At 36.5% G+C, this 12,340-nt stretch overlaps 1 pseudogene; it reads right to left on the bottom strand.

The window, feature by feature from the left end:
* Positions 1-1,349: 1,349 nt before the first annotated feature.
* Positions 1,350-2,277, bottom strand: LOC112829743 (olfactory receptor 4P4-like; annotated as a pseudogene).
* Positions 2,278-12,340: the final 10,063 nt, after the last annotated feature.

Here is a 12,340-nt window from a genome sequence, read left to right as displayed (position 1 = left end):
GTATAAATGAATGTTTTATCTTAAAGTTATTTGTGATGATTTAAAGCCATTATTTTAATTTTTGATTTCAACTTCGTCACTAGTGCCCAGAATGTGTATCACGATGAGGACTGGCATATAAGCCCAGGATTTTCTTTTTAAAATGTTTTAAAATATTTTAATTTTAATTTTATTATTTATTTTATTTATTATTTTTCTATTTTTATTATTATGTTCAGTTAGCCAACATACAGTACCTCATTAGTTTTAATGTAGTGTTCAGTGATTCATTAGTTGTGTATAACACCCAGTGCTCATTGCAACATGTGCCCCCCTTAATACCCATCACCGGTTACCCCCTCCTTTCTGTTAACCCTCTGTTTCCTGGAGTCCAGAGTCTCTCATGGTTCCAAAGGCAAAGGAAACACAAGCAAAAATGAACTTTGGGGACTTCATCAAGATAAAAATCTTCTGCAGAGCAAAGGTTACAGTCAACAGAATTAAGAAGCAACCCACAGAATGGGAGAAGATATTTGCAAATGACACTACAGATAAAAGGCTGGTATCCAAGATCTATAAAGAACTTTTCACTTAACCCCCCAAAAACAAATAATCCAGTCAAGATATGGGAAGAAGGGATGAACAGACATTTCACCATACAAATAAATGGCTACCAGACACATGAAAAAATGTTCAACATCACTGGCCATCAGAGAAATACAAATCAAAACCACAATGGGATACCAACTTACACCAGTTAGAATGGCAAAAATTAGCAAGACAGAAAACTCAAGTGTTGGCAAGAATGAGGAGAAAGCTCCCTCCCGCCTTTACACTATTTGTGGGAATGCAAACTGTGCAGCCACTCTGGAAAACAGCTGGAGATTGCTCAAGATGTTAAAAATAGAGCTAACATACAACCCTGCAATTGCACTACTAGATATTTACCACAAAGACACAAACGTAGTGAAAAGAAGGGGCACATGCACTGCAAAGTTTGTAGCAACAATGTCCACAATAATCCCAGGATTTTTAATAGAATTATTATTAATTATGTTTTGACTTTATAGTTCACTGACCAAATAGTGTTGCCTTATTTGCTTTGGCTCAGACAGCCCTTTTTTTTTTTCCCCTTCCAGATGACCCTATCCACACCTCCTTAAACTCCATAAAATTAAGCTTTCAGTTAATTCTGGTATGTGGGAATTAGGATTCATTTAGTTATTCCTTTAAATTTGTTTTTAATTCCTCTTTCATTCATTCCATTCATGATAGTGATGGGATATAAAGTCTATAAAATATTTCTTAGCTTGTTGGTCACATCAAGCCCTTTTCTTTTATAAAGTTGTTTAGCAATGTATTTCCTCAAATTAATTGCATGCTTCCTTTGAAAATAATGTTTGACACCAAGCTTTTCTCATGGCATTTTTCATCTCTCTATTTCTCAGTGTATAGATTGAGGGATTGAACATAGGAGGAATGATAGTATAAAATTGAGCAAATACTTTGTCCTCAGGGAAAGTGGCTGGAGGTCAAAGGTAGGCAAAGTTTGAAGGCCCCAAAAATAAGATGACCACAGTGATATGAGACCCACAGGTGGAGAGGGCTTTGTGTCTTCCCTCAGCTGAGTGATGTCTTAGACTAAACAATATAATGACATAAGAAACAAGACAACAAAGGTAACTAAGGCGACCATACCTGAATTGGCAACCACAAGGACCCCACTGATGTAGATATCAGTGTAGGCAACTTTCAGCAAAGGAAAGATATCACAAAAGTAGTGATCAGTTTCATTAGGACCACAAAATGGCAATTGGATTGTCATCAATAGTTGAGGAAAAGAATGGAGAGCCCCACCAGCCCAAGCAGCTAAGACCAGGAGATTGCACCTTGTCTTGTCCATGATAAGCATGTAGTGGAGAGGTTTACAGATGGCACCATAGCAATCAAAAGCCAGGGCGATAGAATGAAGATCTCAATGTCTCCAAAGAAGTGCACAGCAAAGAGTTGTAACATACAATTACCATAGGTGATGGTTTTTGTCCCCCCTAGTAGGTCACCAATTAATTTGTGTGTAATGCTAGAGGTGTAGCAGCTGTCCATAGCGGATAAGTGGCTGAGGAAGTAGTACATGGGTTGATGAAACAGAGGGCTGCATTGAATGGAGATAAGGATCAGAAGGTTTCTTGCCAACAGGGCAACATAAGAGAATAAGAGCACAAAGCAAAATATGTGTATGCTCTGGTCATACAAAAGTCCTAGAAGTATGAATTCTGAGATGTTTCTCTGCCTCTCCATATACTTGAGTTTGCTGTATGTTACACACAAATGAGCATGTATCTGAAGGAAATTAACAGAAATTTGGTGAAAACTTAACATTATGAACACAATGATATAAAATTTACTAAGTAGATTTACATGAGTATCATATTAATATTAATTATTCTTGATTTCATAAAAAGGAGTTTTTAACATTTTTGTCTTTGATTCTATAGAAGTATTGTAGAATAATTTTAAAATGGGAATAATGAGAATGATTACGATACTCAGTTTTACTGGTAATGATTTTTAACTATTTAAATTATGTTTTGAAAATTAAAATGTATTCATTATTATTAATTATATTATTTAGCTAAGAAAGAGGATTTTAAATATTGTCCCAAGTCAAAAAATGCTTTGTTGCATATATCTTAAAACTGTGTGGCTAATACATGAGGTCAACTTTCTTATTTTCACCATTTTCTGGTCAAATTCCATGAATTATCTGGGAGTGAATCCTCAGGAAATGCAAATGGACAAACCTGAGCTGCTAATGGTTAATTTGTTTAAAGCACACTCTTTTTATTGCTATGTGACCAAACATTGCCAATGGGTCATACTAAACCAATGGATTTGCTGTTATTTAAAAAAGCAAAAAATGGTGAAAAAGTGTACAGCAAAATAAAGAATGTCAATTCATGACTGAAACTGTGGAAAATAATTAGCAATTTCATTCATTTCTCCTATTTACATATCATGTGTTAAAGAGAATTTTAAAAATGTAAATACTGTCATTAAATTTTGTGATGACAATCATTAAAGGATAGACTAAAAACTATATATGTATACAGCTATCAGAGAGGTATTTAGAAAACGGTCCATACCGTAGGAGAGCGAAATTCTGCTTTAAATTTTTATTCAAAACTCTAACTTCACAAAGGAGTATGTTTAGCGTGTTCCTACGTTTTTTTGAAAATAATGAGGAGCTACAGGGTATTCAGAAGTTAGCCTTAAGTAAAGAGTATTGAAAAGTTTTAGGGAGGTAGAGTTCATTGACCTATTTTCTACTTACTGCAAGTGTTAATTCTTTGTTAATGCAGTGGAAATAATGTTAATTTTTCAGATACAGTTATTCACCTAAAACAATTTGGTTTAAAAACAATTATTATACAAGACGATTGCAAACCATTTAAAAGCAGCATTCACTTGACTAATCCTAATCTCTGATTTTAAAAAGAAGAAACTCAGATCAAGAGAATCTAAACATTTCTCAAGATGGGGAAATAATACACAGTGAATGTCTGGAGAAAGAAATCCTGATTTTCCCTCAATTTGGGACTAATTTCATGGAAGAGAGCTGAGTAGGATGATAATGGGTGTCATGAGGAAAGCATGAAGAGTCTATTCTGAATCTCCATCTGAGTAGAAAAGAATATTCAAGATGATGGGTGAACAGACACCCAGTCTGTCTTTCTGAGTATTTATGGAAATAAAGATATATGGACTATTTAACATAAATGTTACCTGGAATTCAGTCATTTTAAATAATTTTCCTTCAGTTTTACAAACATGTAAATTGCTTAAATCAGGATTCTTCTTTGTTTCTAGACCATCATTGGCATTGAATCCACAAAAGTGCTTCCCTTCTATCTCACCCTGTAACCCGAGGGAACATTATACATGATCGCTGCAGGGAGCAGATGTAAAAGGGAAAAAGAGAGGGGAATTATTGTCGTAAAAACAACATTTTGATGGCAGAGATATTAAGGAACCCTCTTAGGTAAAGTTACAGATGATGCATAAAGAACATCAGGCAACCACTGAACAAGTGGTTAGAACATTAGCAACACAGGAAGCGGCAGAAACATTGAGGCATCTTAAGAAACTGACCAGTGCAATCCTTGAACGAATTGCTTCATCTCTTAAACTTCATCTTACTCCTTTCACAATTAAGAGATCATTACAAAATTCAGAATTTTAATGAGGAATACATGAGGTAATATGAAATAGCCAGAGACACGTGTGGTTCAAAATGGATTAGTGAGCGTGTCATGCACACACACACAAAACCAAGGCCAGTGGAAAAGTAAAGAAAAAGAATATTCATAACATGGATTTCATAACTGATCAGATAAACTTCAATGTCAACAATCTGTTGAGGACAACATTTAGGTTAGTTGGATGGCAGATTGGTCCTCTTAGGGAATGCCTAACCCTAATCCTTAGCCTGATGTTTTTGCACTAGAAAAATATAGTTACATGATTACTTTACTTCTTTGGTAATACTAAATAAAAATTCCTAGTGCACTTTTAGTTAAACTATCAGTATAAGAATAGAGGCTCTTATGTTTAAATTGAAGCTTCCATCATGGTTGCCGGGTGTTTCAGTCAGTTAAGCAGCTGCCCTTGGCTCAGGTCATGATCTCAGGGTCCTGGAATCAAGCCCTGCATCTTGCTATCTGCTCAGCAGAGAGTCGGCTTCTCCCTCTCCCTGTGCCTCTCCCCCATTCGGGCTCTCTCTCTCTCTCTCAGATATATAAAAAATAAATAAAGCTTCCATCACATGTTCCCATCTTTGCTTAGTGTAACAGAATAACATGCTATAAACTTACCTTAGTTGACTCAGATGAAACCAGTTTATTCTGGGATGGCAAGTGTTTTGAAATATAGGAAATTTTCATTATTATACAGATTCAAGCATAAACATGGCTATTTCTTAACATCAATATGGAGGGTTGTACATGAGTACAAGAATGGGATGCAATTAGAATGCTTTCATTTCATTGTTATTAGTTGGAATTTTGCTTATAAATAATACACAATTAAAACTAACATATGCTAAAGCATTTTTATAATAATTGAATTGCCAAACATTGCAAAAGAAGTTATAGTCTTTAGAATGAAATTATACAGACTAAGAGCATATAATTCACCAAGCTCTTGGTTGGCTGGACCCTTCCCAAACCCAAGGTGACAAGGGTAATTACTAACCATAGGATTCCATTGGCTTCCAGGTTAGTTTTAGGCTACATCAGGTAGAATTCTTTCCCCCAGATACTCACTGTGCCAGATCATCCCCAGCATCAAAATCTGGAATAAAATGAAGAGAATTCTAAATCAGTAATTCACACACTTCCAGATTGATTCTCTACAAATGTTTTGGAAATCTCAAAGTGACTTACACCTTCTACAGGTTTACAAGGGAAGTGGACTTCAAACATTTACTAAATCTATCAGTGATGAAGAAAGGCGTTGTTATGCCCCAGGAAAGTAGGCTAGGAATTTCAAATGCTGATTTAAGATCTCAATGCCAGCTCACTAAAAAAATAAAGGTATTTTTAAATTTCTGCCACACCTAACAAGAGTATTTAGGTCCTGGAAATCATCGATTTTCTGCTTCTTTCTGAAGAAAATTTGGTTGGGACCAACAGAATATAAACTTAAGTGACAACACAGAAATTAATAATTCTTAGAAAGCTGTAAGTAATTACATTCCCAAAGGCATTACTAGAGAGATCCTGGCCAAATGTTGCTAAACCACTGTCCAGAGTGAAGTCCTTGGTTGCCCTGGGTGTAGCTTTCCACCTTTGCATTAGCTTGCCTAAAGCACAAGGCCATAGTCAGAGCGGTTCAGGAAATTTTGACTGTATTCATCCAGCTTTCTGAAGAATCAGAGGGAAACCAGTGTAGCCTGTAATCCTATCTGGTTAGCTATCAGGAAAATTTGAAATGAGACAGAAAAAAGAGAACCACATATGAGCATTTACAGTCCAAGTATGACCCATTATCAAGATCTTATGTGTGTAGGGTAGATAGAGCAATGCAATCAACGACGTGCAAATGAGAATGGGTCCAAAACTGTCCGTGGTTTGGACTAACACTGCTGGAATTGATGGTTGGGGGTTAGGAGACAAAGAAAAGAAATGATAAAACAATAAACATTCTTTCCCCATGAACATGGAAGGTAGGAGAAGTAAGAAAGATTAAAAATTTCAGAGGAAGGGGGCACCCTGGTGGCTCAGATATTTAAATATTTAATTTCAGTGTGGGTTAGATCTCAGGGTCCTAAGATGATTGGGGATATTTGGGATGGAGTCCCGCATCACCAGGGAGTCTGCTTCTCTTTCTCCCTCTGCCCCTAAGCCCTACTGTTTCTCTTTCTCTCTCTCAAATAAATAAATAAAATCTTAAGAAAATTCATTGAATTATTTAAAACTTATAATAATGCATATTTTGACATAAGTATTATTACCTCTATTATGGATATAAGAACACAGAAATTTCTAGAGGTTAAATAACTGACTCACATAGACAGTAAGCAAGAAAATGGATATTTCTAAATTTAATGCTTGCTTCCAGGCATTGAACATTTAGTAACCCTGAGTATGAAGGATTCTAACTGATGGGGTTCAGGGCCCAGTGTGCCACTTTGACGTGTGGATTGTTCTGAGCTGAAAACTGAGGCCAAAGGATTCAAGAGGAGTTTTTTTCTTCCCCACTACTTGCCTAAAAGAATTTATACAGACGGCCTTATCCAGGAAGAGAGATGCCACCAGAGATAACTACAAAGAGTGTGGGGTAGGCATGGTAAACTGTGGTGGACTCTGCAGAGTTAATTGTTCAAATTCCCCTCTGTGCCCATTGAATTCCTACCCCCTTCTCCTTAGCTCAGGACAGCTTCTAAACCTCAGTTGCCTGACTATCAGGGAGTTTCATTTCTTTGGGGTTCCCATACATGTGAAATTAGTTTGTTTTTCTCCTGACAATTTATCTTATGTCAATTTAATTGTTAGAGCAGCCAAAGAACAGAGAAGGGAAAAAGGGGAAAGCTTTCTTCCCCTACATAGCCCTTCAGCACAGAGGATATCAAAGCTTGATGATTTTACAGCTTGTCCATTTCAACACCATGCCCGATGTTGACCAAGCTTTACTTCAGCTAGCTTGTATCAACCCACAGAGAAGATGACTGGTCATATCTTCCATGTCCTCCCCTGGCAGACACACTCCAGGACTTCCCTTAGAGATGTATAAGGTGTTCCATCAACATCCCCGAGTCTTGAATTCACCCCTCATTCTAAACTTGTTCTCCTGAAAATGTTTTATTTTTGATAAAGTGCATTTTATCTTTTTGTATGTGGACCATACCATTGATATTATATTTAAAAATTATTTTTCTAATCCAACGTCACAAAGATCTTGCCTTGTATTTTATTCTGAATGTATTATGCATCTCCCTTTTATGTATTGGTCTATATTCCATTTGGAATTGAATTTGTACAAGCTGTGATGCACGGATTTCTGTGGTGTTGTTGCTGTGGGTACATAGGAATGTCTAACACTTCTACTGCCATTCGTTGTGGAGACTGGGTTTTCTCCACTAAATTGCCTACAGACCCCTGTTGAGAATTAGTTGACCAATACAGGTCTGTTTCTGGACTCTCTAGTCTGGCCCATTGATCTGCTTGTCTAGCTTCATGAGAAGAACACACTGTTTTGAACACAGCAGCCTTATAATATACCTAGAACTGAAGTAATGTGAGTTCTCCAGCTTTGTTCTTTTTAAAGTTGTGTGACCTGATTAAGGTCACATTGCTTTGTACATTTTATTTCATTTTGGAAAATAATAAACACGAGCCTGTTCATATTTTATATGAGATTGCTTGAATCTAAACACATATTTGGGGAGAATTCACATCCAAAGAGTATTGAGTCATCTGGCCTATAAGCACAATACTTCTTTCTATTTATTAAGTTCTTCATATACTCTCAACATAGTTTCTATAAAGTGTTTAGCATATGTCTGCACCTATCTTGTCACATTTTTCTTTAGGCATATTGTATATTTGATGCTATTGGAACTGGAATTTTAAAAAAATCCAATTTCTGTTTGGTAGTTTTCAGTACAAACTATGCAATTGATGTTACATATTGATCTTATATAGCACAACCAAGCTAAGCTCACATGAAAAAGAAAGTCTCTCATACTGAACAAGAGCTTGGCAGAACTGGCAATTTTCACCATGACACACGTGTCTGTATAGAAAATTCTAATGAATGTATAGAAAACCTAGCATAATTTAAAAGTATCAAAGAAATGCTGGACAGATGAAATGAGTTTAGATCTATTCAATTCTGTTTTATTATTGTGTTTGTGTAGAATAGAAATTATTTTTCTCTCATATTGGGTAGGATTCATTACCAAAGCTATCTGGACAGGGGGTGTGAAGACAATGCAATAAATTAAATTACTTTAAGATGTAAATAAAGACCACTGAGGATATGTATCTTTAACTTTCAGGAGCTTGAGTAGTTTATATCATTAAAATAATTTTTTTATTCAGGCTACAGTGTTGAATTTATTGGCCTTAAGATAAACACTCTATCTTTCATTGTCATAATAAAAATGTGTAGAATGTGTAGTGATATCACTTTTATTATTAAAAACAGCTATGTGTAGTAATCAATGAGTTATAAGTATCTCAGGAATCAAGATCCAGTAAAGTAAACCAAAGTAAAATCCAAACAAAATAGAGATAATGATATAATAAACTAAGGAATTAAACGGCTGACATAACTATCAATCTTGGGTGCCTGGGTGGCTCAGTCAGTTAAGCGTCTGCCTTCAGCTCAGGTCATGATCCCAGGGTGCTGGGATCAAGCCCCACCTCTGCCTCTTGCTCAGCAGGAAGTCTGCTTCTCCCTTTGCCTGCCGCTCCCCCTGCTTGTGCTCTCTCTCGCTCTCTGTCAAATAAAAAAATAAAATCTTTAACAAATTAAAAAGATAAGTAACATTCTTAGAGAATAGCAAAAAAGCTAAAGGTTAATTCTCCGAAAGAATTAATAAAACTTGGAAAACATCATCAAGATCAATCAAGAAAAGAGAGAGAAAAAAACACACAAATTACTAATATGAGGAAAGGAACTCATACGTTACTAAAAAGTCGTGTTCGTTTCAACAAAATCTTCGAAATCCTTGTTGATGATATCTATTCAAGCTAATTATAAGCTATTTTCTAGGGGCGCCTGGGCAGTTCAGTCAGTTGAGCTTCTGACTCTTGGTTTCAGCTCAGGTCATGATCTCAGGGTTTTGGGATCGAGCCCTGCATCGGGCTCTGCTCTGTACAGAGTCAGCTTCTCTCCCTTTATCTCTGCTCCTCCCCTACCCATCCATTCCCTCTCTCCCTCTCAAATAAATAAATAAATAATTTTATAAGCTATTCTCTAGTAATTCTACCTTTAGATATTTATTTGCAATACCATAAAACTGCATGAATAGCAAGCATGAATTCATCATCAATTAGATGTAGATAAAAATCATTAGGTATGGATTCATACTTGGTTCTGGGAAGGAAAACTTTCCATGAGCATATGGTTCATATCTTGTTTGTAATAAATTTCAAAGAGCCAATGACCAAATTAAGCTTAAGGAGGGGAAAATAAATCATACCTGCACTTAAATTGAGAGTATAGAGCTATTTCAGAGTCAAACACCAAAAACTCTGAGGCCAGACTTCTTACAACATGTACCCACTTGTATGGGACACATGGGGCAGGAGCAAAATGGACAGGTCAAGCATTCTGGGAGTCTCACGTGACAGAAGCCTACTTTTAATGGGCCTAATGGTTATTGTGTGAAAACTCTCCAGTTGGATTCAGAGCTGAATTCAATTATAGGTTGCTTATTTAGATGCATTGAAGGAGGAGCCTGAAGAAAGCATAGTTGCATGAGGAATAAGAAGCAGCTTGACAAAGAATTATAAGCAAAGAAGGAGCTCTGAAGAATGTTTCAAAACAGTAAAGAATGTTTTTCAGTTGGAAGAAACGAAACATGTTTCAACAAAACATGATATGTAAAGGTGCAGTGAAATCATTATACCTATGTTATCTCACAAGTTTATCATAGAATTTAAATATGGGGGGACAGAACTAAATAATATTACTTAAGGCAAAACATTGACGATAAAGAATTTGAAGAACATAATAGGCTAACAGTGCTTGAGAATCCAATCAGAAAACCTTTCACAGGCAGAAAGAGACCAATGGTTGACCTTGAGGATGTTTACTAAATGGTGGTAGGCCATCCAAAAGCTTCCAAAGTTTAACCTTCCTTCTGAGGATAAAGTGAAGTCAGGGCATACTCTTGCTCTTCAGGAAACAAGTTCTAGTCAAGCCAATAGTTACCTTCACAGAGAAAAATCACCAACCACGCCAACTCCCTTCCTCATCAGTGGGTAGCTCCAGCTGGAAGGAGAACCCAGAAGCATCAGTGCTTCTTTAACTAACTTAATGAGTAAGAATAGAGCTTTTGCTGCTGTTAAGAGACAGGTAAGGGACACAGTTTTCAAAATCTTGAGACTTCAAGCTCAGAGAGCCTGGATACAGCCTCTTACTAGCCATACTATTTAGCACCTCTAAACAAAGTCCTTAAATTCTAAAATCCTAAAACAAAAACAACTGTTCTAATAACTTATAGGATATTTACCATATACCAAGAATTCAGCTAGGAATGTCATGTCCACTATGCTCAAAATCACAGAGCTAGCTGGTCCTAACCAGGTCTTCCTAATTGAGACCTTAAATTCCTGGCCACCATAATGCACCTGGCACACCATATCCCCTCAGAATCACCTGCATGTGAGAACTTACTCTAACCATTCAGGAGTACTATATGAACTAGACAGAAATGTGGAGGCCCAAAGTTGAAGACAGGCTTTCCATCTTCCTCTGACAGTGCATCGTGAGGGTTGATTTCAACTCTTCCATTATTCTTGTCAACACCAGAGACCGCCATGAATATGGTGTCACATAAAATAGATGCTTCAAAGCAATTAATTCCAAAGACTTCATCCTTCACCCTGTACCTAAATCATCAACTTTTCAAGTGCATTTTGATTTTACTAAATATCTCTTAGTGGATGATTTAGGTACAGTATGTAAATCAGCCCTCACAATGGACCCTGAACGCAAAGATAGGGTTGAGCAAAGGGTGAAGGATTAGGAGAGGGTGCTGAGGCAGGAAGTCACATAAAACTCTTTCAGCCACAGCTAGTTGGGCCTCCAGTCTTTCCCATAGCCTCCTGGCAAGACATCTAAGCTTCTTCTAGCCTGGTGTTTTCTGCTAACTCTTGAGCATAAAGAAAGAACCTCTGTTAACAGATTTATAGCGTATTTTTTTTAAAAAATGAGTTTTTAAATTATCAATAAATTCTTATATAGATGGATAGAATCTACCCAACAAATTGATGAGTAATTTAGTTTGTTATATTTTATTTGTCAGCCTTCTGTATAGTGTCATCCAATTTTGCCAGTAAAATCTTGTGGACCCTTGGGGGAAAAAAAAGAAAATATGAGAGCTAATATATATATATATTTTTAGATATATATTAGATATATATATATATTAGAGCTAATATATATTAGCTATATAGTATAGCATTCTTTCTGAAGGGATAGGGATTTCCCTGACCTGTCCTAAGTATTTCCAAGAGCCCCAAGGTTCCCCAAACAATACATGCACAGACACAGTCATTAAACACACACACACACACACACAAACACACACACACACACACAGAGGCACATCATATTTGTATACTTAAAAAAAATCCAAAACATTTTGGTAAAAGTCTACATTAAGCCATCAAACAGAACTATAAGTAACTGTCAAAGCTAATTTCCTATGGGGCAGACAAAATGTTTTCCCATCATATTCTGGAGGCTTGCATGGCTCTAGTAGGAAAAAAATTAAACATATTAGTTATATATGTGAAGGTTTCTAAGAGTTGAAACAGCAAAAGAGTGGTGCCAGGCACTAAGACAATAGCTACTACCTCCATGATTTCTCTTGCATTTTGCCATGGCCCTGAGGCAGAAGTAACTGAATCAAGCAAAGTTTGTGTGGAAGAAATATAATCGTTCTGCTGAGAAAAGACAAGTCTCTGGGCAAAGAGATATGTCCAGACAAATAGATTGGAAGCTCAGAGCTGAGCTTGGGTTATGTGATTCAATGGACAAAGAGGCACCCAATGATTGAGAGAGCAGTGCCTCCTTAACGCAGAAAATAAAAAAGTAAAACTATTCTAAAGGTCTGGTGGTCTGCTGA

Source organism: Callorhinus ursinus, unplaced genomic scaffold (assembly GCF_003265705.2).
Source record: "Callorhinus ursinus isolate GAN/ISIS: 27379988/994484 unplaced genomic scaffold, GSC_fseal_2.0 scaffold21, whole genome shotgun sequence".
Taxonomy (NCBI): domain Eukaryota; kingdom Metazoa; phylum Chordata; class Mammalia; order Carnivora; family Otariidae; genus Callorhinus; species Callorhinus ursinus.
Note: the sequence above shows the minus strand (reverse complement) of the source record. Positions and strands in the feature narration are given on the sequence as shown.